Genomic DNA, 25,580 nt, shown 5'->3' on the forward strand with positions numbered 1-25,580 from the left:
TGAAGGTGCATAGGGTAAGCAGAGCAGACAGGCTTTAAATAGCTAAAAATCTGCTTGCATGGTCTATTTTAAAAACAATTGGATGTGTTAAAATTTGAGTTTGGTGCTGGGGGGGCTTTTGAGCTAATGTATCAGCAAAGGAATAAACAACCTCGTCTACGCATAGACGCCATCTTTCATTCTTTATATAACACCTGTGATAAATGTTTAATATAAAATATTCGAACAGTACAGCAAATAAAACGAAGAAAGTAAATGCAACTCCATATCCTTCAACCAATAAATAAGTACAGTTAACATTCTGATCTTTATTTACATTTCTCTCTCACTCTCTTTCTCACACACACACACTCCAATATAAACAATTTTATGTAAATAGAATCCCATATAGTATCAAGCTACTAATCCCTAACTTTTCTTGATTCAACAATACTATTACATGCATAAGCATCAATCCATATTGTAATTTTTATTTTTGCATAGAATTTTATTGTATGTTCATACTCTAATTTATCTTTTAAAATCCCTATCAGTGTGTATTTCAGTTTAATATGATAATTAATGCAAAGAATTCTTCAACTACCATCTTGTGTATTGTTTTCTAATTTCTGTGAATTCATAGAAGTGGAATTACTAAGTCCAGGTGTATGAATATTTAACATTCTTGATACCAATTGCCATATTGCCTTCCAAATTTTTATTAATTAACTTACACTCCCATGTTTATTTAGATTAAGTTAGGAGACTGTCAAGAAGATTAAAATATGAAATGAACTGAGATGTATAAAAGTTGCTGTGAGTGAAACTGCATTCTTAAAAATGTGTTTGGAACAAGAAGGTGATCACAAAAAGGATAAATCCACAGTCCCTTCACTCTTAGCAGATGGCCCACCTTGGACTTTTCAGAGAAAGCAGAGGCAACGGGGAGTGAAGGTTTTCAGCCTTCAGTTTACCCTCAATCTCAGTTCCATTCTGGGTCACCTGCTATGTTCAAGGAAGGGTATTTACACTTCTTCCTGAAGTTCTTGGTTTCACAGTATTTCATAAATTTGTCACTTTCTCACTCTCCCCATCAAATACTTTAAAACTAGAAACCTGTTCAAAGCAGCTTTGCTCTAAAAGCAGTATCCTTGACATACAGTCCCTTCAAGTCCTCGCCTGGGGCAAGAGAAACGTTTGCCAAGCCCCAAGCATGTGAAAATGCATATGAAAATACCAGTACACGTTCCTATCCTGAGGAAGCATTTCTGAGATTCTTAAAAAACCTTGTCATACTTTTGTTATGTACACCAGACTCATGATCAATCCAAGTGATAATTTATAATCCTCCCTTAACTGATTAGAATTTAGTGCATAGAATCCTTCTCTTGTGGAATAAACTCCTCTTTGGCTTCCCTGCTGGCTCAAGCAGTAAAGAATACACCTGGAATTCAGGAGACAAAGGCAACATGGGTTTGATCCTTGGGTCAGGAAGATCCCCTGGAGGAGGAAATGGCAACCCACTCAAGTATTCTTTCCTGGAAAATCCCATGAACAGAGGAGGCTGATGGACTCCAGTCCATGGGGTTGCAAAGAGTCGGACACAACTGAGCACTCAGGCAAGCAAGCCTATAACTAACTATAACATAACTTGGCCTCATATCTAATCCTTCCTCTGTCAGCTTGTGGAGACCCACTGAACTCCCCTTGAATGACCTAGTTTCCTTCTGCTTGGCAAATTCAAAACCAAATTCAACTCAGGTTTGCTCTGGTGGTCCTTGTCTTATTCTTTGACCCCGCCTTCTTTTATTTCCTTGCAACACTCAGGAGTGGTCTACAGGTCCTGCCTCTACTTTCTCCCTTTCCCCTTATTTTTCATCCCACTGAAAAATGCTTTCTGCTTATACCAAACTAGCTGATGCTGCTTTTGCAAAAGTCATCAAAAAGTACTTCTAATTTACTAAGTCAGTGGTTTATTTTTACTCTGCATTCTAGGTGATCTTTCTGAGGAATTTGAAAATTTCTGCCTTGAAATTCCCTCTATCCTAGTTTCCTCAACACTATTCCCTCATTGATATGATATGCATGCTTAGTTGCTCAGTTATGTCCGACTCTTTGTGACCCCATGGACTGTAGCCCATCAGGCTTCACTGTCCATGGGGTTTTTTCAAGCAAGAATACTGGCATTGGTTGCATTTCCTTATCCAGGGGAATCTTCCCTACCCAGGGATCAAATCCAAGTCTCCTGTGTCTCCTGCATTGCAGGTAAATTCTTTACCCACCTAGCCATTGAGGAAGCTCTCCTCTTGATGAGAAAGAGGAGAGTGAAAAAGCTGACTTAAGACTCAGCATTCAAAAAACTAAGATCATGGCATGTGGTCCCATCACTTCATGGCAAATAGATGGGGGAAAAGTGGAAACAGTGACAGATTTGATCTTCTCAGGCTCCAAAATCATTGGAGATGGTAACTGCAGCTATGAAATTATAAGACACTTGCTCTTCGGAAGAAAAGCTATGCCAAACCTAGACAGTGTATTAAAAGGCAGAGCCATCACTTTGCTGACAAAGTCCATGTAGTCAAAGCTATGGTTTTTTCAGTAGTCATGTACAAGTGTTAGAGTTGGACCGTAAAGAAAGCTGAACACCGAAGAATTGATGCTTTCAAATTGTGGTGCTGGAGGAGACTCTTGAGAGTCCCATGGACTGCAAGGAGATCAAACCAGTCAATCCTAAAGGAAATCAGTCCTGAATATTCATTGGAAGGATTGATGCTGAAGCAGAAGCTCCAATACTTTGGCCACCTGATGCAAAAAGCCGACTCTTTGGAAGACTCTGATGCTGGGAACAATTGAAGGGAAAAGGAGAAGGAGGCATCAGAGGATGAGATGGTTAGATAGCATCACTGACTCAATTTAATGACTTTGAGCAAACTCTAGGAAATAACGGTGGCTCTGACAATAAAGAATCTGCCTGCAATGCAGGAAAACTTGATTTGATCCCTAGGTCAGGAAGATCCCCTGGAGATGGGAATGGTGACCCACTCCAGTATTCTTGCCTGGAGAATTCCATGGACAGAGAAGCCTGGTGGGCTACAGTCCATGGAGTCACAAAGAGCTGGACATGACTGAGCGACTAACAGTTTCACTTTCACTGGGAGATAGTGAAGAACAAGGAAGCCTGGCACACTGTAGTTCCTGGGGTCACCAAGTCAGACATGACTTAGCGACTGAACAACAGATTCCCTCATTATTTCCCTTCTACCTCTGACTTATTCTTCTTAGCCTTTTTCTCTCTCTGGTTTCTCTCCTTTAACTATTCCCTCAAACCTAAGGCCTCTGTATCAGTTGGTTTTTTCTATATAACAAAGCACTCCAAAGCTTCAAGGTATCAAACAATGATTTATTTTACTATCATGTCTGCAAGTTGACTGGAGATCAGATTATCTAGCCAGAGTTCAGCTGGGCTTAGTTCCAGAGACAAGTTGACTCCAGATCATCTCCATAATTCTTTCATTCTCTACTGTCTAATAATAGGCTGGCTTGGGGCATATTCTTTTCATAGTGCTGGTGAAAGTACAAGAGGCTAAGGCCAGCCATGCTTGCACATTTCAGACTTCTGATTATACTGAATCTGCTGACATCTCACCTCCTAAGTGAGTTACATGGGCAAACCCAAAAACAAGGGATAAAAAAATATCTCGGGCTTATCATGAAGCCATGACAAGGAGTGGTTGCATACTACTACTAGTGGTAATCAAAGAATTGTTACTAGTAACTTAACCTATTAAATACATCTTAACTGCCTAGAAGGCTCTGTGTGGTCTGACCTTAACTACGTCTATAGACTTGCTCCTTGACACTTCCTCTTCATTACAAAGTTCCAGACACAAAGCTGAATTTTGGTTCCTTCAACACCAAGCTCTTTTTCTTAGTCTAGTCAGTCTTCAGGTTTTAGTATAAATATCACTATCTATGGAAGTTTTCCCAGTCTCTCCAGATTAAGTCATATTCCCTTGTTATATCTGCTTATAGATTGACACAATTTTTCTTTGTTGCATTTACCATGCTTTCGATGACATCATCTGTTTGTTTATATATTTGATATCTTTCTCCCTCCCTGGAATTTAAGCTCCATTATTGTAAGGTTTGGCTTTATTTTGTTAAATATTGTATTCCTAGGGTTTCTTATTTACCTATCATATAATAGATATTCAATAAATGATGCAGTTGGGACTTCCCTGGTGGTCCAGTGGTTAAGACTTCGCCTTCCAATGCAGGGAGTGCAGGTTCGATCCCTGGTTGGGGAGCTAAAATCCCACATGCCTCAGGGTCAAAAAGTCAAAACGTTAAAAAAAAAAAATGAAATGTTGTAACAAATTCAATGAAGACTTTAAAACAATTTTTAAAATAATAAATAAATGATGCAGTTAATGAATCTATGTGTTATTCTTAGTTTCATCCATTTCTATGACTTAAACTTTCACCAAATCTGAATCTAGAGTCTCAAAATCTTTCCTAGGCTCAGAACAACATTTCCAATTGGATATTCCATGGCAGCTTCATACCATACATGTTCAGAAGTCAACTCTCTTTTCTCCTCCTGTTAGTGGAAACATCACAATTCACCTGACTACCCCCAGTGTCAGCTTGACTGGGCTTCCAGGTTCCCAGGTATTTGGCTGAACATTATTCTGGAGTGTCTGTGAGTGTTTTCGAATGAGATTAACATTTGAATTGGTAGATTGAGTAAAGCAGATTGCCCTCTCTGATGTGAGTGGGCCTCATCTAGTCCATCGAAGGCTTGCAGAGAACAAAAAGGGCAAGCAAGGGAGAATTTGCTCTCTCTGCCTGACTTTGAACTGAGTCCTTGGTCTTTTCCTGCCTTTGAATTTGGACTAGGACTGAAAACTATCCTGTCTGCTCTCCTGGTTCTCAGGTCCTCAGAACTGGAGTAGAAGCATCAGTTGATACAATCGGCTCTCCAGTTTATCCACTGCAGATCTTGGGACTTCTCAGCCTCCATAAACATAAGAGCAAAGTCCTTATATGATCTTAATCTCAATCTATGTCTCTGTGTGTATATATATATATATATATGTATGTATATATACATACATATATACATACATATATATATGTGTATATATACATATATGTGTATACATACATATATGTATATATATGTGTATACATATATATACATACATATATATACACACACACACACATAGATATGCATAGATATATGTTTATATAAATATATATATATAGTTCTCTAGTGAATTCTAAAACACCAAAGTCCTGAAAAATTGTCCCCAGCTCCATACTTCCCTCAACCTTTATGCATAATTTGTCTCTAAAACCTGATGCTTTTTTCTTCTGAATGTCTGTTTAGTTAGCATCCTGACTTTTCTTCTCTATCATGAACAATATTGGCACTAAAGAGGGTAGAAAAATGTTGTTGGGAAGGAAAGGAAGTCCAAGATGAGGCAGAACAATCTCAGAAAACACCTGGTGGTTCTAAATGTGTTCCGAATTTCCTGGCCGGGGTGAGTCACATCCTTGAGAGTGGAGAACATATACAAATGATACCTCCATAGGAATTGCTGAGAAAACTGTTTAACAAAACATGAGATAAAATAGAAGAGTGGAAAATTAGAGCTGGAAGGCAGGACTTTCACAGGCGATTGAAGGTCTCAGTTGAGATGATATTAGAAAGACTTAAGCTGTAATATCCCACTGGCTTTGGGGCCAGGATTTCCAAATTACCCCTTTCCAAAGACAGTACACATGAGTATTCAGCATCGCTATTTGTAAGCTCTCACCAGTAAGTACACAATGTGATAAATGACACTGCCCAGAAGTAATGATCAAAAAGAAAAGTAAAAAAACTGCGTATTTTTTTCCTTACAGAATATACTAGTATAGAATACTCTAACATCTGCATTTGACATTTACTTGTTGACTCTTTTGGGGGTGGCAGGAGAGGGATTAGGGAATGACAGTACCCCTTCCTCTTGTTTGACACAGTGTAGTCCACCATCCACCATTATGACACACTTATCATTTTGCTTATTCTTGGATCTGGATAAATTTTATAAACATCTATCTTTATTTATGAGCATTTACCTTTATCCAAACTAAAGTTTTGTATTAAAAACAACAGCCTTGGAAATGTAGAAGTTAAGGATGTCAGAATGCTTTCGTCTACATCATCAGTTTGTGTGTGTGTGTGTGGTGTGTGTGTGTGTGTGTGTGTATTTAGGGTGTAGCTATGTATTTAGTGCTTGTTTACCTTTCTGGGATCTCATTATTCAGTCTGTATTGAAATGTTTGCCTGAACTGGAAATCCCAGGGAGCCTCAGCTTGGCGAGTCACATGCTACAAACAGAAACGATGAGTAACGGCAGGTGTGGTTAGAAGGGGACAGAGAGAGGAGCCCTTGTAAGTATGATGACAACAAGTGGAAGTTTAGAAAAAAGGTAGAGGATGTGTTTCTCTAAGATACTTGTGGAGATGAAATAGGACATCTTTGCAAAATAGCTGTTATATCAATTAATTAGCGTGAGGGCCCCAAAATAAATTATTTTCACAGACAGCTGTGTCCAAGATCTAGAAATCAAGCTCCAGCCTCTGCTTCCATATTTATTAGCAATGACCATAAGTATTAAATTGTTGCAAAAGTAACATGTAGTGTAATGGAACAATGAAAAGAGGAATCCTTCTTATTTAAAAATCATGATTCCATGACATTAACTAATTATATACTTTTAAAACCTAGTACTCTCCAGCCACTCTTTGCTCTATTTGTCTACCTTCCATTATCTCTTTCTTTCTTCTTTCATTTGTGCCTTCATTTGTTCAATGAATATCAGGTGCCCACTATATAGCAAACACTGTTCTAGGCACAGGGACTAAAGTAATAAACAAAAAGCACACAAAACCCCTGCCCTCTTAGAGTTTACTTTCTAGCAGGAAAAATAGACAAGGCTAGGGAGGGTCTCACTGAGGTCATTTTGAGAAGACAGGAAGGATGTGAGAGACTGAGCCTTGTGGGTATTTAGAGGGAGAATGATTCAGGAAGAGAAATAACTGCAAAGTCCCTGGGATGAGAACATGCCTGGTGTGTTGAGGAACTAGCTAGGATGTCAGTCGCTGGAGAGGAGTGAGCATGGGAGAGAGTACTAGGAGTTGAGTCAGAGAAGTATGGAGTGCCAGAATATGTAGGGCCTCATGGGCCATTCGGAGAAGGCAATGGCACCCCACTCCAGTACTCTTGCCTGGAAAATCCCATGGACTGAGGAGCCTGGTAGGCTGCAGTCCATGGGGTCCCTAAGAGTCAGACATGATTGAGTGGCTTCACTCTCACTTTTCCCGTTCATGCACTGGAGAAGGAAATGGCAACCCACTCCAGTATTCTTGCCTGGAGAATCCCAGGGATGGCGGAGCCTGGTGGGCTGCTGTCTATGGGGTCGCACAGAGTTGGACACGACTGAAGCGACTTAGCAGCAGCAGCAGCAGCATGGGCCATTGAAAGACTGTGGCTTTTATTGGGTGTAACATAGGAAACAAATGAATGTCCTGAATTGTTTAAATAAAATTCTTATTTTCAGTATATTTATACTTATATAATTCTAAAAATATACAAAAATTGACGAGATAGTATAACGATCTTGAATAATCTCCTATAATGTGAATATCTTATATGACCATAGTGCATTTTCCAAAACTAGGAAGCTGACACTGGTTCAGTGCTACTAACTAAACTACAGACTTCACTGGGATTAATCTATTTTTCCACTAATGTCCTTTTCCCTAGATTCTGATGTAATTGAGAATACCGTGTTGCATATAGAAGTGGAGGGTTCTCAGTGAAGGGCTGATGTGACCTGACCATCATTTGACCATTTACTCTGGCTGCTGTATATGTGCTTAGAACCCATTTGCTATGTACAGAATTCCTACTTCACTTGTACCAAAGTGATGAGTACCCTTAATACTACTATCTAGTAGGAGATGCTGTTCCAGTGCCTTATCCAGTGATAGATGCTTTTCATTCAACCTGTCATTAAGTAGATGCAGCCCATGGATTCCCAGAAGCTGTTAAGGTAAATCAGCCATGCATTTGAGAATATACTTAAAGAAGTTCTTATATGTTAGACAGAAGAAACTTGGGCTCAGAAATAGTATCATTGTTCAAGAGCTCAGATCAGTTACCCAGACATGGCCTATAGCAGGCCATGTTATGTTCATGTTAGAGGGTACAATTGAGTTCGCTTATTTGGGGTCCAATTAGGTAGCACTTTGCAGTATTCACTATTGGCAAACTGCTTTCACAAATATTCCTATAATCAATAAAATACAAAATACACTATAGCAGGCATTATCTAGAATAGACTTCCTTTCTCAGATTTATGTGTGTAGAGAAGGTCAAAGCACCCTGGTTAACGTAATGTCTGAATCATGCAGTTTAAAGCACCATGTGCTCCAACCACATGTTTAAGTAATTACCTTTAAAGCCAAGTACTGATGAATTAAATCTCACAGTTGCACAGACACCTCACTATCGTTTCCATTACTGTTAATGCGCTGTTCCATTTTCCTGGTAAGCTTACTTAGAGACCACATAGTTGTCCAAATAATAGGTCCCATTTTTCCTTAATATTTCATGCTGAGGTTTGTTGGTCTCTTAATGAATTCCATCAACCGTCAGGGAGACATTTACTGATGATGTGAATAAACCGCCACCTACTAAAATGACCCACATAGTATCCTAGAAAATGTTTTAAGTTCATATTATTTGCTTTTCACATTTTTGGCTTTTGTGCACTTTTGCTAACAATTTTAGGTGATGCAGTTTAAATAATGTTTTAAAAGAATTTTCCTGAAAATGAAGTATTTTCCTTTTTATTAGGGTATCCACTTACATTTTAGAGAAGGAAATGACAACCCACTCCAGTATTCTTGCCTGGGAAATCCCATGGACAGAGGAGCCTGGCAGGCTACAGTCCATGGGGTGGGAAAAGAGTTGAACATGACTTTGCAACTAAACAACAACTTATATCTTAGTATAATGATATGTTATTGCCTTTTTACTATGGAAATATCAGAAGTTTCTTCTCTTTTGAAAGCTTATTAAGCACATTTTATCCTGCTTAAATATTATTTAATGGTGGATATATTCTGAGGTTCATCCAAGAAAATCTCCTAAAGAATTAAGAAATAGAACATAGACTTGTATAAGGTTTATCAAAAATTACTTACCTTAATTTCAGGTAAATTGGCAAAGTAGATATTTGGAAACTAGTATATCTGGATAAATACTGAGAAATGATTGAAATAAGGTAATTGAAACAAGCAGTGTTATGTTTTATGCAAATTTTACATTGAATTGCAATAAAAAAGTAATTTTATTCAAGGTCGGCTATGGAGGTCAGCTATGGAGGCCATGGTTCTTATTTTCACAATTGCCACATATGAATTTGGGTGGTGTCCCTTTTGGGGTGAATGTTAGAAGCTAACATTTCATAGTGTTTAGCCATAAGTCCTTTTTAACTTACGAATCTAAACCCAAAAGCTCTCTCTCTCTCTCATTGTTCTACCTTCACTCCAGTTGAGAGGAAGATGTGAGCTACGTTATCTGCCTTTCTAGATGATCTTCACATGCTATATTGTCTTTACTTCTTTTTCTGAATAAACACATATTTTGGTTAGTGTCAAATTGAATTTAAACAAATTGAGGCTTAATTCCCTCATAAGATTTTAACATTTGAAATTATAGATATTACTGCAATCATAATAACTTCTGCAGCTGAAATGCATATTGAAAATTATGTGTTTTGCACTAAGAGTACTTTCATCCCTTGATGGATATTGGGCACATCTGCTTGGAAATCTGAAAATACCAAGAGGTCTATTCTTTCCTTTTTGTTGTTGTAAAAACCTCCTTACGGAAACTATTCATTGAATATGTCAGTTCAAAATTCTTATTGTTGTTCGGTTGCTAAGTCACGTCCAACTCTTTGTGACCCCATGGACTGCAGCATGCCAGGCTTCCCAGTCGTTCACTATCTCCCAGAGTTTGCTCAAACTCATGTCCATTGAGTCAGTGATGCCATCCATCCATCTCATCCTCTGTTGCCTGCTTCTCCTCCTGCCCTCAATCTTTCCGAGCATCAGGGTCTTTTCCAAAAGATCGGCTTTACACATCGGAGTTGTGTATTGGAGTTTCAGCTTCAGCATCAGTCCTTCCACTGAATATTCAGGACTGGTTTCCTTTAGGATTGACTGGCTTGATCTCCTGGCTATCCAAGGGACTCTTTTATGTTTGTTTATCTTTTTTAATTAGTGTTTTTTATTCTTTCGGTAAATATGCAGAAATAGGATAGCTGTCCAAGGGACTCTTAAGAGTCTTCTCCAGCACCACAGTTTGAAAGCATCAATTCTTCAGTGCTCAGCTTTCTTTATGGTCCAGCTCTCACACCTGTACATGACTACTGGAAAAGCTATAGCTTTGACTATACAGACCTTTGTCAGCGAAGTGGTATCTCTGCTTTTTAGTACGTTGTCTAGGTTTGTCATAACTTTTCTTCTGAAGAGTAAGCGTCTTTTAATTCCATGGCTGTAGTCGAGGTCTTCAGTGATTTTGGAGCCAAAGAACATAAAATCTGTCACTGTTTCCATTTTTTCCCCTTCTATCTGCCATGAAGTGATGGGTTCACATGCCATGATCTTAGTTTTTTGAATGTTGAGTTTTAAGTGAGCTTTTTCACTCTTCTCTTTCATCATCATCAAGAGGCTCTTTAGTTCCTCTTTGGTTTCTGCCATTGGACTAGTATCATATGTATATCTGAGGTTGTTGATATTTCTCCTGGCAGTCTTGATTCCAGCTTGTGATTCATCCAGCCCAGGATTTTGCATGATGTACTCTGCATAGAAGTTAAATGAGTAGGGTGACAGTATACAGCCTTGATGTACTCCTCTCCCAATTTTGTCCAGTTCTAACTGCTGCTTCTTGACCTGCATACAGGTTTCTCAGGAAACAGGTAAGGTGGTCTGGTATTCCCATCTTTTAAGAATTTTCCACAATTTGTTGTGATCCACACAGTTAAAGGCTTTAGTGTAGTTAATGAAGCAGAAGTACATGGGGTTTTTGGAATTCCCTTGCTTTTTTCTATGACCCAATGGATGTTGGTAATTTGATCTCTGGTTCCCCTGCCTTTTCTAAATCCAGCTGGTACATTCGGAAGTTCTCGGTTCATGTACTGCTGAAGCCTAGCTTGAAGAATTTTGAGCATTACCTTGCTAGCATGTGAAATAAGTGCAACTGTACTCAGTAGTTTGAACATTCTTTGCCATTGCCTTTCTTTGGGATTGGAATAAAAACTGACCTTTTCCATTCCTCTGTCCACTGCTGAGTTTTCCAGATTTGCTGGCATATTCTGTGCAGCACTTTAATAGCATCATCTTTTAGGATTTGAAATAGGAGCTGAAATTCCATCACCTCCACTAGCTTTGTTCATAGTAATGCTTCTTAAGAACCTCTTGACTTCACCCTCCAAGATGCCTGACTCTAGGTGAGTGACCATACTATTTTGGTTATCCCAGTCATTAAGACCTTTTTTGTATAGTTCTTCTGTGTGTTCTTGCTACTTCTTCTTAATATCTTCTGCTTCTGTTAGGTCCTTGCTACTTCTGTCCTTTATTGTGCTCATCTCTGCATGAAATATTTCTTTGGTATCTCCAGTTTTGTTGAAGAGATCTCTAGCCTTTCCCATTCTATTGTTTTCCTCTGTTTCTTTGCATTGGTCATTTAAGAAGGCTTTCTTATCTCTCCTTGCTATTCTCTGAAACTCTGTATTCAGTTGGGTGTTTTTTTCCTTTTCCCCTTTGTCTTTCGCTTCTCCTCCTTTTTCAGTTATTTGTAAAGTGTCCTCAACCACTTGGCCTTCTTGCATTTCTTTTTCTTGAGGATGGTTTTGGTCACTGCCTCCTGTACAGTGTTAAGAATCTCTGTCCATAGTTCTTCAGGCATTCTGTCTACCAGATGTAGTCTCTTGAATCTATTTGTCACCTCCACTGTATAATCATAAGGGATTTGATTTAGGTCATACCTAAATGTTCTACTGGTTTTCCCTACTTTCTTCCATTTAAGCCAGAATTTTGCAATAAGGAGCTCATGATCTGAGGCACAGTCAGCTCCAGGTCTTATTCTTTCTGACTGTATAGAGTTTTTCCATCTTCAGCTGCAAAGAATATAATCAATCTGATTTCAGTATTGACCATCTGATGATGTCCATGTGTAGAGCTGTCTCTTGTGTTGTTGGAAGAGGGTGTTGCTATGACCAGTGCATTCTCTTGCCAAAACTCTGTTGCCCTGCTTCATTTTGTACTTCAAATCTAAACTTGCCTGTTACTCCAGGTTTCTCTTGACTTCCTACTTTTGTATTCCAATCCCCTATGATGAAAAGAACATCTTTTTTTGGTGTTAGTTCTAGGTCTTGTAGGCCTTCATAGAACTGTTCAACTTCAGCTTCTTTGGTCTGTTCTCCAGAGCAAGACCCATTTTTCCTACTTCGAGATAACATTGTCCAACAGAATAATCTCCCACAGATGTCAAAAAAGAGGTGTTTTTTTTTAATGGAAATGAACATATGTATTTACTTACCTTTATCTAGCTATATGATATCAAAGCCATCATTACTGTGAGTTGCAATCAGTAGGAGTCTTTAAAGAAGTCATTGTATAAGAGTAATATGGTAGCTAATATTTATGTAAGACTTGTAGACCAAATAGCATGATGATTACTTGTATTTCTTTGGCTAAAAGCTGGACACTTTCTTAGGTCATCCCTTGTGCCCAGTGAGACATCTTGGAAGTAGTCAGCCAAGCTAAAGCATGCAATTGTAAACCATGGAAAAAAATTATACATAACGCAATGGGAATTCTCTTTGTAAAATTCCTATCTATGACAGCAAATTCATTAGCATTATCATTTAATTTTAACCAAAGATGCTAACTGACCCATAAATCATTAAGATTCTCAGACTTAAATATACAGATTCATACACTCACCATAAAATGTATATCAGCTCTAGGATCTCATGGAGAAGGAAATGGCATCCCACTCCAGTATTCTTGCCTGGAGAATTCCATGGATGGGGGAGCCTGGATGGTATGGTCTATGGGGCCGCAAAGAGTCAGACACGACTGAAGCGACTTAGCACTAGGATCTCAATATCTCAATGTGTCTTATGCTCTATGAAAGTAACTTTTGAAATAGAATTTTAATATCTGAAACAAACTAAGACTTATCTATTATTTATGCCTATCTAGCTGTGTAGCCAGTGATTTGAAAAATCAATAGCACATGAACAAGTTCATATACAAATCAGAAACCCACTTGAGTCAGTATGATTCTGAGAGTTTTCCACTTCACACATCTTGCACCCCAGCACTTTAGTTCAATTTTATGGGCTTATTTGCCCTAGAGGTCTAGGTTCAATACTTGCAATTATCTTTCAAGATAATGCCCTTTTAGTAAGTCTCACATGTCCCATACTCTAACCAAAATGTTGAACTGCAAAAAAGTTGCTTCTTGATTGTAAGCATTGAATAATAATGAGAAAATGTTTATGCACAAATAGGTTTGAAACCAAATAGACGACAATTCTCTGGGTGTTACATTAAGTTCACATTTACACATGTTTTCAATAAAAATGAGTATATTGTTTAAAACAAGTAATATAAAACTGAAGCTGAACAAGAAAATTCGAATGTTGGGAAATTATAATTGCACAGTTTATTTTTAAATATAAATTTTCATTGTGAGAAACTCCAGTATCAGCACTCCTTCACCACCTCCACTATCTTCAAACCTGGACCAAGTTACCTCTTTTGATAACTGCAGAGGGAGACTTGCTGCTAAGATCAGTGTTGTGCAAGGGGCCAATATGTCACAGCATTCATATAACTTATCATCATTCTCAAAAATTCAGATTCCTTTATGAGTTTTGTTTCAGGACCAATTTCAGTCTTCCCATCTAATCTTTCATCACTTTTGAGCAATTAGTAAATTGTTTCTTTTAATTTTGCCTCATTTCCTTATTGTTTTTTTTTCCAGAAATAGGAATGCAAATAATGAAGAGACCAAAGATAAATAGTAATATGAGGAGGATAAATAAATGCTTCCCTAATTTGAAAGCAGTCAATTATATCTGAATTGTCCTTGTTATACCTTGTTATACTGTAATCCTGTTGGCTTTTATAGCAAAAAGAAATCATCCCTTCAGTACTAAAATGTAAAAAATGTTCCTATCAGACAGAAAATATTGAATGGTTTACATCACATTCATTTATATTAGTGATCAGAAAAATCCACTGAAATAAATTAGGTAGCAGAATGTCATATAAAATTTTATCTTTAAAGGTTACTTTGGCATTCGGATCAATTGATCTTAGATGCAATATTGCCTCAGGCTTTTATCTTACTACTTAAGAAAATAATAAAAATAGATGACTTACTGTCAGACATAAAACAATTTCCTTAGTGGACAACTTCATTTTAAAACTATATTTTAGTTTTATCCATATTTAGGCTTTCTACTAATGTCTACTTGAAAAAAATTTCAAATAAAGCTTTTAGTTTAAAAGAATACTATGTCATGTTTGAGACTAATTAGTGGCTTGCTTTTGTAAGGTCATATTATTACAACTTTTTAGAGAAAATGAATTATAATAGTTCAGTAGATAATGTTTTTTTCTGGAACAGCCCACTCTTCTGTGTGGGGGATGAAAGATAACAATAATGCTACTTTTGCAAGAGTTTGGAGGAGAAAGGATACATATATAAATGACTGATACCTCTTGCTATCCGCCTGAAATTATCACAGCATTGTTAATTGGCTCTACTCCAATACAAAATGCCACTTTTCATTTATGTATATAGCTCTTTCCCCATCAATAAAATGCATTTAATTATGCAAATATTTACTGAGCCCTTATGATGTGCTAGAAGCAGTTGTAGACTCTTAAAACTACAATTCACTTTGAATATCTTATCTATAAAGATTTGTTTTCCTTAGAAAGCTCTATTTAATAGTAACTCTTCTTTGGCTGTTAAGTCTCAAAACATTTTTTTCATCACCTTTAGATATTCACCACTTATATCACCTATTGGATGTAGAAATGTTTTTTCACTTTCAAAAGTCAGAAAGAACTCTTTTTTAAAAAAATACCTGTTTTGCTTCTCATATTTCATGCAACATCCACAATATGATTCAGAAGAATGTTTGTAATGATTACATAGAACTTCCCCTGAAATTTCTACAACTTTATTTTTGTTCTAATTGCAGTCTTAGTAACCTTACTCAGTCACCAGTCGTGTCCGACGCTTTGCGACCCCATGGACTGTAGCCTACCAGGCTCCTCTGTCCATGGGATTTTCCAGGCAAGAGTACTGGAGTGGGTTGCCATTGCCTTCTTGTTAGTAACCTTAGGAAATTCCGATAAGGAAAGTACAGGATGATACCAAAATAACCCATTTAAAATGAGGAAGTGGTGGTTACTTATCCTTCGCTCAGGTTCAAAAATTGGAAACTCAGGACAGAGGCATCTAAATCAGAGCCAATAAAGCTCTAAAGAGGTAATGATTTATTTTCCTGCATGTTTTTCAGATTATTGATTGATCCCAAGGTCATGTAATATTTTTTTACAATTTCCCTTTAGCTTTGTGCCAGTGGCAATTGCTATTTGTCACTAGCCTTAGAAAGGGATTAAGAGGTTAGAGAGTTCGCATGTGGAAAGTGACCTGCAAGAATACTAATGATATAATCGTGCATGTGGGGAAGGATATCGCATGTATGCATTTAACAAATCAGGAAGCTAAAGAAGCTAAGAAGAAGCTAGAGAATTTACAGTAAATTATATTAAACAGCTCCAACAGTAAACTTAGAGAACTGCTTAATTTTTAATCTAAGACCTTTTTGAATTACTTTTAAAAGTCATTATTAACATTTGAGGCTTGCTTCCTTTCTCTTTTAGTGACCCAAAGTAAAATACAAGATTTTAATATTCATATTAAATATTAATACTTCTTTTAGGGACAAGTTTTCAAACCAACAGGCTTTGTATTTATACTCCCTGGAAATTTCTTTCATTTTTTTTCTGTGTGTTCAAATTCCTGGCTAGTGATCTACTAAGAATAGATTAAGGAACATATTCAGAACTGGGGATTATCAACAGAAACTTTAAACCAAAAACTAACACTAGGTTGTGGGATTGCATTTTCAGGGAAGCAGCTTTTAATATTAAAGCATTTCACTAACTCAGTTGTCTTCCTTAAGTTTGCTGATATTCATTCTGTCAGAATTTAGCAACTCAGTTTCTTGAATATGGTTCAGAAATATGTGGTGCCTGTGTTAAAGAAAAGACGTGGATGTTTTGTAGGGTGAGAGGCTTGGAAAAGGGCTGTAAAGAGAAGTTTGGGTAACTCTGATATGATCTTTGGGTCTTCACTTTCTCGAATCACCAATGTTTTCTCCTCTTGGTCTCCCTAAACCCATTAAACACCTGCATTCTAAAAGAGGGGAGCTTCCCAGGTGGCACTAGTGGCAAAGAACCCTCCTGCCAATGCAGGAGACAAAAGAGATGTGGTTTGATCCCTGGGTTGGAGAGGTCCCCTGGAGGAGGACATGGCAACCCACTCCAGTACTCTTGCCTGGAGAATCCCATGGACAGAAGAGCCTGGTGGGTTACAGTCCATGGGGTCGCAAAGAATCGAACAATGCTGAAGCAACTTAGCATGCACGCACACATTCCAAAAGAGTGTCTCCAGTAATGTCCAGTGGTCTGTAAACCCCAGGTTAGGCCTGTGCACCCCAGGTTAGGCCTGTGCAGGGCTCTCTCTGGAGTCTTGACCTCAACCATTCCTATTTCTGGCTTTACAGGCTTTCACAGCCTCCCTTCTGTCCTAGATTGTGGATAGCACAAAACCTTGACTATAGTGAATGATATAAAGGTGGCTTAAGTTAACGTGTAAGTTAACGTGGCTACCTACAGTCTACTCAAGAGTACCTTTCAACCATCTTTCTTGATCATTTGGGGCCAACTCAGTGGGCTGAAGCTCTGAGTTCAATAGGATGTTTAGAAAGAGAAGTTCCTCATGGTTCACTGCTGTGTTACCACTGCCACCCAGAGTCAGGAACTCCATCAGATCTCTAGCCTCCAGCCCAAGCTCCCTGAAAATGAAAGTCCTCCCCCCAAATACTAATTTTCTATGTTCAGGGCCTTCTGAAACTGCACTTTTAGTATCACAACAACCCCCAGCCATTGGTACTTTTTATCCTCTACTCTGGGCTTCCCTGGTGGATCAGATGGTAAACAATCTGCCTGCAATGCAGGAGACCCAGGTTCGATCCCTGGGTTGGGAAGATCCCCTGGAGACCCACTCTAGCATTCTTGCCTGGAAAATTCCATGGACAGAGGAGCCTGGTGGGCTACAGTCCATGGGGTGGCAAAGAATCAGACATGACTGAGTGACTACTGTTAGCTCTGTTATTTCATCTGCAACTTGGAGGCTTGTGTGTTGTAAACCCACAGAGGAAAACTTAGAAGTTATATAGAATTAGTCTTTTTTTCCCTCCACCTAGGAGAAATTGTTTTGTTTTATTTTATTTTTCTGGCAAGTCAGTTATATGTTGCCATAGGGATGAAAGGTAAGAAAAAAATCTAACCAAACAGGAATATGACTTTTCATATATATATATAGGCACTTTCACCTGCCTTGTGTAAAATTCATTCAACTCAACAGATATTTATTGAATCCCTACTATGTGGCAGCCATAATTATAAGTTGTACATATTATCAGTGACCAAAAGAGATGGACTGCTTACCCTCATCCAGCTCATAGTTACTTCACAGGGTATTGTAGTAATTGACACATGTAATATACTTGGCATAGTGTCTGGCATTTAAAAACTACTGAAGATACAGACTATGTTTAATAGAAAATAGGACATGTTCCAGGTTGAACTTAATTTAATCATCATTTGTCACTGCTCTGATGAATATTGTAAAAATGAAGGCTTTAGATTGATACTTTTTAAGTCAAAACATGAGAAAATATATTCTTAGAGTCAGTTGTAAAATGACATTAATCTAACCGTTGATATTCTGATTTTCACAGCAGTAGCCTAGTAATAGTATTAACTTCTGCTGCTAAGTCGCTTCAGTCGTGTCCGACTCTGTGCGACCCCATAGACGGAAGCCCACCAGGCTCCCCCGTCCCTGGGATTCTCCAGGCAAGAACACTGGAGTGGGTTGCCATTTCCTTCTCCAATGCATGAAAGTGAAAAGTGAAAGTGAAGTCGCTCAGTCGTGTCCGACTCCTAGCGACCCCATGGACTGCAGCCTACCAGGCTCCTCCGTCCATGGGATTTTCCAGGCAAGAGTACTGGAGTGGGGTGCCATTGTATTAACTTCATTCTCACATAATTTACAAAATTTAAATGTTAGTTCTGTTACAGCTGCCTTTTCCCATTTTTGAATAATGCTGAGATCTCATCTCAATGGTATGATCTCTTTCCTGACACACATTTGATGAAAAGAATTCTGTGAAATATTTTAAAACGCTTTGAAAAAGAGAAACTTGACAATATGATTTTCATTATTAAAAAATGCTCCAACCTTTCAGGTAATGCTTTCATTTTTTTTTTTTTTTTTTTGCTGCAGATGAGACTCAGTTGAAAATAAGGTATTCAATTACCTTTTGATCTTCTAAATTTGAAGATACCTGACAACCTGAGGTAAAAGATTGACACTTTTAATAATAATCACTTTGCTTTATATTAAAATCCTCAATAGCATAATAAGAATATTATTCTTTATTATATAAGTAAGCCCTTAAGGGAACTACAAGGACCAGAAAGTGAATCATAATTGAATATTATAAAATTAGTAGCATTACCAAACAAGAAGAAAAAAAGCATAATGAAAGTTAATTTTTATAATGATTAGAATAATACAACTGTAATGCAATCAGATGACATGCAATACACACACAGCAAGAAACAATCCATATTCATTTCAACCTATTATAATAATAAACATGAAGGAAAAAAGTTCTTCATCACATATATTATGACCTTATGAAAGTAGCACTAGTACTACCTGGCAGTAATGACAATTTTTCTTAATATATTCTTCTTTTGATTGGACATATCTATCCATTAGGAAGCAACCTAATACAGAAAACAGACTTTATATTCCTATGTGCTTTTCCTTTTGAGTTCCAAATAATACTTTTTTCAAAGATGATTTAATTTTTCTCCGTATGAGTTTAGGTTTGTTTTTAAAATATCTCAACTCATTACAAACAAGCCAGGATGACTCTGAGATTTATGTTAAGGGCAGTGTCTTGAAGTTTGGTGACCAGGTTTCTAGACCTAGCCAGTGGTAGACCATTTTGTTTATTTGTCAGAATCATTACAAACCTACAGAAAATTTCTGCACAATCCATAAGCCCTATGATGACTCAAAATGCATAAATGGGACACATATTTAAGACAAAACAGTTCCATTCTTTCTGTTTATATCCAAACTCTTTTTACAAAGACTGTTGTCGTAAGATGCAACATCTCATTAACCTCATTCCACAGATGGAGAAAAGGAGGAAGGAATTGTCTGTTTGCCATTTTACTATCATCGGGTTGATAGAATAGTTTGTGATTTGCCTAGCAGAATCACTTTAGCAATTCAAAACGGGGTGTAATCTCTTAGACTCTGTGGGCAAGTACAAGCTGTGGTTAATGGAACTTCTTTCAAGATAATTTGGGTGCTCTAGAGATCTTCAGAGAAGCTTTAAAAAGTGGCATTTTGGAAAGAGATGGTGTAAAAACTATGACTCTCGGATATTTTCTGTGTGATACCACAGTAGGGGATATGGCAATCAAGAGGTCACAAGGGATCATTTAGCAAGTCTTTGGAAAGGCTTTCCTAGTCACACTATCACATCATGATACTTCATTTCTCTACATAGCACTTATTAACATTGATTTTTTAAAATGTAATTAACTTAGTTATTGTCTGTTTCCCCTTCGTAAAATGTAAAGGTAGCTGAAGAGGTGACATTTAAACAGAAATTAATGTGATAAGAAAGAGTCCAGGAAGCATGGGGGGAAAGCCTTGCAGCCAGAGTAAGAATAGCTCATCAAAGCCCTAGCTGAGAACAAGCTGGCCATGTTTGAGGAAAAGAAAGGGCAGGGTATCTCGAGTAGAGCAGGGGGGAATCGTGTGGAAACATCTGCGGAAGGCAGGCAAAAGCCAGGTTACATGGAGCTTGGAAAATCAGAACTAGAGGTCTCATCGTACTCTGAGTTAAATGATCAGCTCCTGGGGGCCGCCAGTAGGGAGGGCATTCAGCTGGAGTGATACAATGTCATCACAAAGAATTGCATTTAGTCTCTGTACCAAGAACACACTGTGGGAAGTGGGGGAGGAGTAGAAGAGAAAGGCAGTTAGGAATGCACTGAAATATTCTAGCTGAGAGACGTCATTGACTTGAACATCATTCCATAGGAAGAAAGTGGTGGAGCTGGAGAGAAGTGTTAGGATTTAGGGTACGTTTGAAAGGTCGAATCACTTCGACTTAGAGGTGGACAGGAAATGAGACATAAAGGAAAGAGATTACTCCACTCCATCTGTTCTCTGGAAGCGCTCGATTGTTCTTGTATTTTTTTGTGTTGAAGTAAAACATTGCAAGGTCAGTTTTCATTCCATTCCCAAAGAAAGGCAATGCCAGAGAATGTTCGAACTACGGCACGACTGCACTCATCTCACATGCTAGCAAAGTAATGCTTAAAATTCTCCAAGGCTTCAACAGTATGTGAACCGTGAACTTCCAGATGTTCAAGCTGCATTTAGAAAAGATAAAGGAACCAGTGATCAAGTTGCCAACATCTGTTGGATCATCGAAAAAGCAAGAGAGTTCCAGAAAAACATCTATTTCTGCCTTATTAACTATGCCAAAGCCTTTGACTGTGTGGATCACAATAAACTGTGGAAAATTCTGAAAGAGATGGGAATACCAGACAACCAGACCTGCCTCTTGAGAAACCTGTATGCAGGTCAGGAAGCAACAGTTAGAACTGGACGTGGAACAACAGACTGGTTCCAAATAGGAAAAGGAGTACATCAAGGCTGTATATTGTCACCCTGCTTATTTAACTTATATGCAGAGCACATCATGAGAAACACTGGGCTGGATGAAGCACAAGCTGGAATCAAGATTGCCAGGAGAAATATCAATAACCTCATATATGCAGATGACACTACTCTTATGGCAGAAAGTGAAGAAGAACTAAAGAGCCTCTTGATGAAAGTGAAAGAGGAGAATGAAAAAGTTGGCTTAAAGCTCAACATTCAGAAAACTAAGATCATGGCATCCAGTCCCATCACTTCATGGCAGATAGATGGGGAAACAGTGGAAACAGTGGCAGACTTTATTTTTTGGGCTCCAAAATCACTGCAGATGGTGACTGCAGCCATGAAATTAAAGGACGTTTACTCCTTGGAAAGAAAGTTATGACCAACCTAGATAGCATATTAAAAAGCAGAGACATTACTTTGCCAACAAAGGTCCATCTAATCAAGGCTATTGTTTTTCCAGTAGTCATGTATGCATGTGAGAGTTGGACCATAAAGAAAGCTGAGTGCCAAAGAATTGATGCTTTTGAACTGTGGTATTGGAGAAGACTCTTGAGAGTCCCCTGGACTACAAGGAGATCCAACCAGTCCATACTAAAGGAAATCAGTTCTAAATATTCATTGGAAGGACTGATGTTGAAGCTGAAACTCCAATACACCTGATGGGAAGAGCTGACTCATTTTAAAAGACCCAGATGCTGGGAAAGATTGAAGGTGGGAGGAGAAGGCGACCACAGAGGATGAGATGGTTAGATGGCATCACCAACTTGATGGACATGAGTTTGAGTAAACTCTAGGAGTTGGTGACGGACAGGGATGCCTGGCATGCTGCATTCCTTGGGGTTGCAAAGAGTAGGACACGACTGAGTGACTGAACTGAACTGAACTCTGCATAGAAGTTAAAGAAGCAGGGTGACAATATACAGCCTTGATGTACTCCTCTCCCAATTTGGAACCAGTCTGTTGTTCCATGTCCGGTTCTAACTGTTGCTTCTTGACATCTGCTGTTGCTGCTGCTGCTGCTAAGTTGCTTCAGTCGTTTCCGACTCTGTGCGACCCCACGGACAACAGCCCACCAGGCTCCGCCATCCCTGGGATTCTCCAGGCAAGAACACTGAAGTGGGTTGCCACTTCCTTCTCCAATGCGTGAAAGTGAAGTCGCTCAGTCGTGTCCTATTCCTCGCAACCCCATGGACTGCAGCCTACCAGGGCTGCTCCGTCCTTGGGATTTTCCAGGCAAGAGTACTGGAGTGGGTTGCCATTGCCTTCTCTGTTCTTGACTCATGTGCACTCAAATCTGGTGTCTCAGTTGTGGGGAATGTGGTTCAGATATCTGATGGAACCTTCTGGAAAACTCCAACCTAAAGGTGCCTGTAAGAAATACTTTCTGTAACTGGAAATTTACCAAACCCACTACAGTATGTAGACTATGCCTAGAAGCAAGAATGGACTATTTTTAAACACTTCTGACAAATGAGCACGTGAAGACATGCAGGTCATTTCCATGTAGTAACATGAGAGAAACATAATTGATTCATTGCTCTTGGAAATTTTGATGAGGCAACTAAATTAACTGCAATGCAATTTGATTATATTTTTTAAAAATCAGTAGTAGACAGCCAAGGTTTAGTATAAAGGCAGAATGTGAAATGGAAGATCTGATTCCAGGGAAGTTCCAAATATTTTTTTAACTAGATGTGTGTCTTTGGAGAAGGTGCCTAAATTGTCTGAAATCTAATTTTCTTATCTTTAAAGTGGGTAATGACCAGAAAGCCTTCAGAAAAGAATGAGATGGTACATGGGAAAATCTTTGATGGTCTACATGCCATCTACTAATAATGAGTTAGTAAAAGCATAATTTAATAGAAAAAGGAAATGTATGTATAGGTCCAGAAAAATCATAGCCATGTTGCATTGTTGTTTTCTATTACTCATCACCCATTGCACTCCACTAAGAAATTATTCTTTTCTGGCTGACTCCTTTCATACTGGCAACTGTTGTCATGGTTCTTGTCTCAGACCCCTGAGAGATGTTCTGAATTGTCACTTAGATAAATTTGGGCACCCCTCCATTAGTGCTGAATTCCAATAGTCACGGAAATTACAAGTTGTCCTGTTCCATGTGGCAGCTGGTAAGCAAATAGCATCCTCAATTTTATGTCATAACTTAGTACTTGAGAATTGGCAGATTAAAAATTCAATAGCATCATTCACTACATTGTCTTATCAGCAAGCCACCAGTGAAAGGATCAGGAAGTGTACATCGCACGCCTGTCATAAAAGAGCAATTCGAATTTCTTCCTTAGAAAACAAAAAATATCGGTAAATAAATATTTGAGAATGCATAGAAAATAGGTGAGTAGAAAACTATGCCAGAGGAGAAAAATGTGTAATTTCAAGTATTAATTATATATATTAACTAGTACATAGGATAATTCTTTTAAGCTTAGAAAAGAGATCAAGGTTAATTTTATTACCAAGTGCCCTTGGTCCTATTCATTTAATAGTGAATACATAATCTATCAAAGTACAAAAAAATTTTACAGCAGTTTAAAATCACTTTAACAAGGTCAGAAATTATGTTTTCAGGTTTAATTTCTGAGTAAGTACAATGTCATGATTTTAGTAACAACTAAAAATAAATTTAGACTTTTGAGCAATTTTTTTTCTGAGGGAACACAGAACCTTGAAAATACCTTGGGGGAAATTACTTACCTCTCTGGAAATTAATGAATCCTTGTAATATTCCTGGAGGATTAGGGATGTTTTCTAATTCTGCATTGCAGGTGGGAAACCAAAGAGCCTGGCCAATAGTTTCTGTTTCCAGGAGTCTTAGAACACTCTTCCCTCTTGTTTGTCCTTTTCACCTAATACAAAGAGGGCAGATAATAAATCTGTGTTGTTTGTTTAGGAATCTTGTTTCAATCTCTGAAATCCCTGGGCATACTCTCTGGACTATTTAGAGCTAAATGAAAAGCTTAGTTTCTTGTATGTAACACTGTACTTTTCTTTCCAGTTATCTAATGTCCAACTTACAGGATTATATACCCCCACGTATGGTCATATGACACACTGCCATCAGTCTGGGCCATGGGACTATTTGCCCAATGGAGTGTAAACAGAAGTCGTCTATTCTATGTCCGAGCAGAAGCTTCACAAACCATAGTGTACTTCAGCCATTTCTCCTCCCTTTGCAATGACAGTGTCACATCCAGAGGCACTGCTGCTTTTAGCCTGGGTTACAGGGATGAGAAGATAAGTAGAGTGGAGCTGCAGGGGATCCACAGATGACTCGTAACCTGAATAAGAAGTAAATCTGTATCGTTATAAGTCGTTGAGATTCTGCAGCTGTTTGTTAATGCAAATAATCAAGCAAAATTTGGTCATTCACACTGCTTGCCACACGGCAACAGATTTAAAATAAATGACTGTAAGAACTAATGCACAGAAACAGGTATTCAGTTGGAAATCTACATAGAAACTTTATATTTACACCTAGTTCTTTGTCACTATATTTTCATCATGGTAATTACAGTATTGTTCAGGTACTTGAATTAAAAAAATGTGTCCCTTATAAAAGAGACAAAGGTTAAGCTTCAGTGTAGCATTCAACTATAAAAAGGCAGATGAAGTTTAGTAGACTCTTGGCATTTATGGATTTAAAATTGACCACATACAAGCATTATTAAATCTGTGACTTGTGGTGGTTTGGAGGTTTGCTGAGGCATCTGTTTGAATGGTGTTCTTGATGAGCCTGTAGGGAGAGTCTGCCACTGTGCATGTCATGGAGCTTGTGGGAAGGCCTCGTCCAGTGCTCCTCAAAGCACAGGGCCTGAATCAGCAACCTCAGAGTCACCTGGGACCTTGTTAGAAATGCAGATTCCCAGGTTTCACCCTAAACTGATTCAGGCAGAAACTCTTGGAGTTGAGGCCTGAGGCCTAGTATGGCCTCAACTGCAAGGAGATCCAGTCAATCCATCCTAAAGGAGGTCAGTCCTGGGTGTTCATTGGAAGGACTGATGTTGAAGCTGAAACTCCAATACTTTGGCCACCTCATGTGAAGAGCTGGCTCATTGGAAAAGACCCTAATGCTGGCAAGGATTGGGGGCAGGAGGAGAAGGGGACGACAGAGGATAAGATGGTTGGATGGCATCACTGACTCGATGGACATGGGTCCATCTTCCAGCCTTCCCAGTGATTCTGATGCTTGCTAAGATTTGAGAACCCCTATCCGGGTCATTTTCCGTGAAGGCCTTTGCTACTCTCTCTACTACATAATGGAGCAGGACCTAAAAATTGGCATTTAAAAGCTTCCTTGTTATTCCTGATACAGGTGGCTCATTTTCACTGCCTTATACTTTAAGAGAGAGAGAATGTAGTAGTATTATCAGAATATGTT

The 25,580-nt window shown here is 38.4% G+C and overlaps 1 protein-coding gene across 3 annotated transcripts in view; it reads left to right on the forward strand.

Moving 5' to 3' along the window:
* LOC145528812 (uncharacterized) overlaps positions 1 to 25,580 on the forward strand; it is a 612,770-nt gene that overhangs the window by 499,223 nt on the left and 87,967 nt on the right. For 2 of the 3 annotated variants that reach the window (XR_014070713.1, XM_081547827.1), the window contains one exon: positions 18,710 to 18,783. The gene's annotated coding sequence lies outside the window, so the exon portion shown is untranslated. Of the gene's footprint in view, positions 1 to 18,709; positions 18,976 to 25,580 lie in introns of those variants that run through there. The other variant, XR_014070710.1, reaches the window with a different exon arrangement.

Source organism: Giraffa tippelskirchi, chromosome 12 (assembly GCF_054371585.1).
Source record: "Giraffa tippelskirchi isolate mGirTip1 chromosome 12, T2T-mGirTip1v1.2.pri, whole genome shotgun sequence".
NCBI classification, from domain to species: Eukaryota; Metazoa; Chordata; class Mammalia; order Artiodactyla; family Giraffidae; genus Giraffa; species Giraffa tippelskirchi.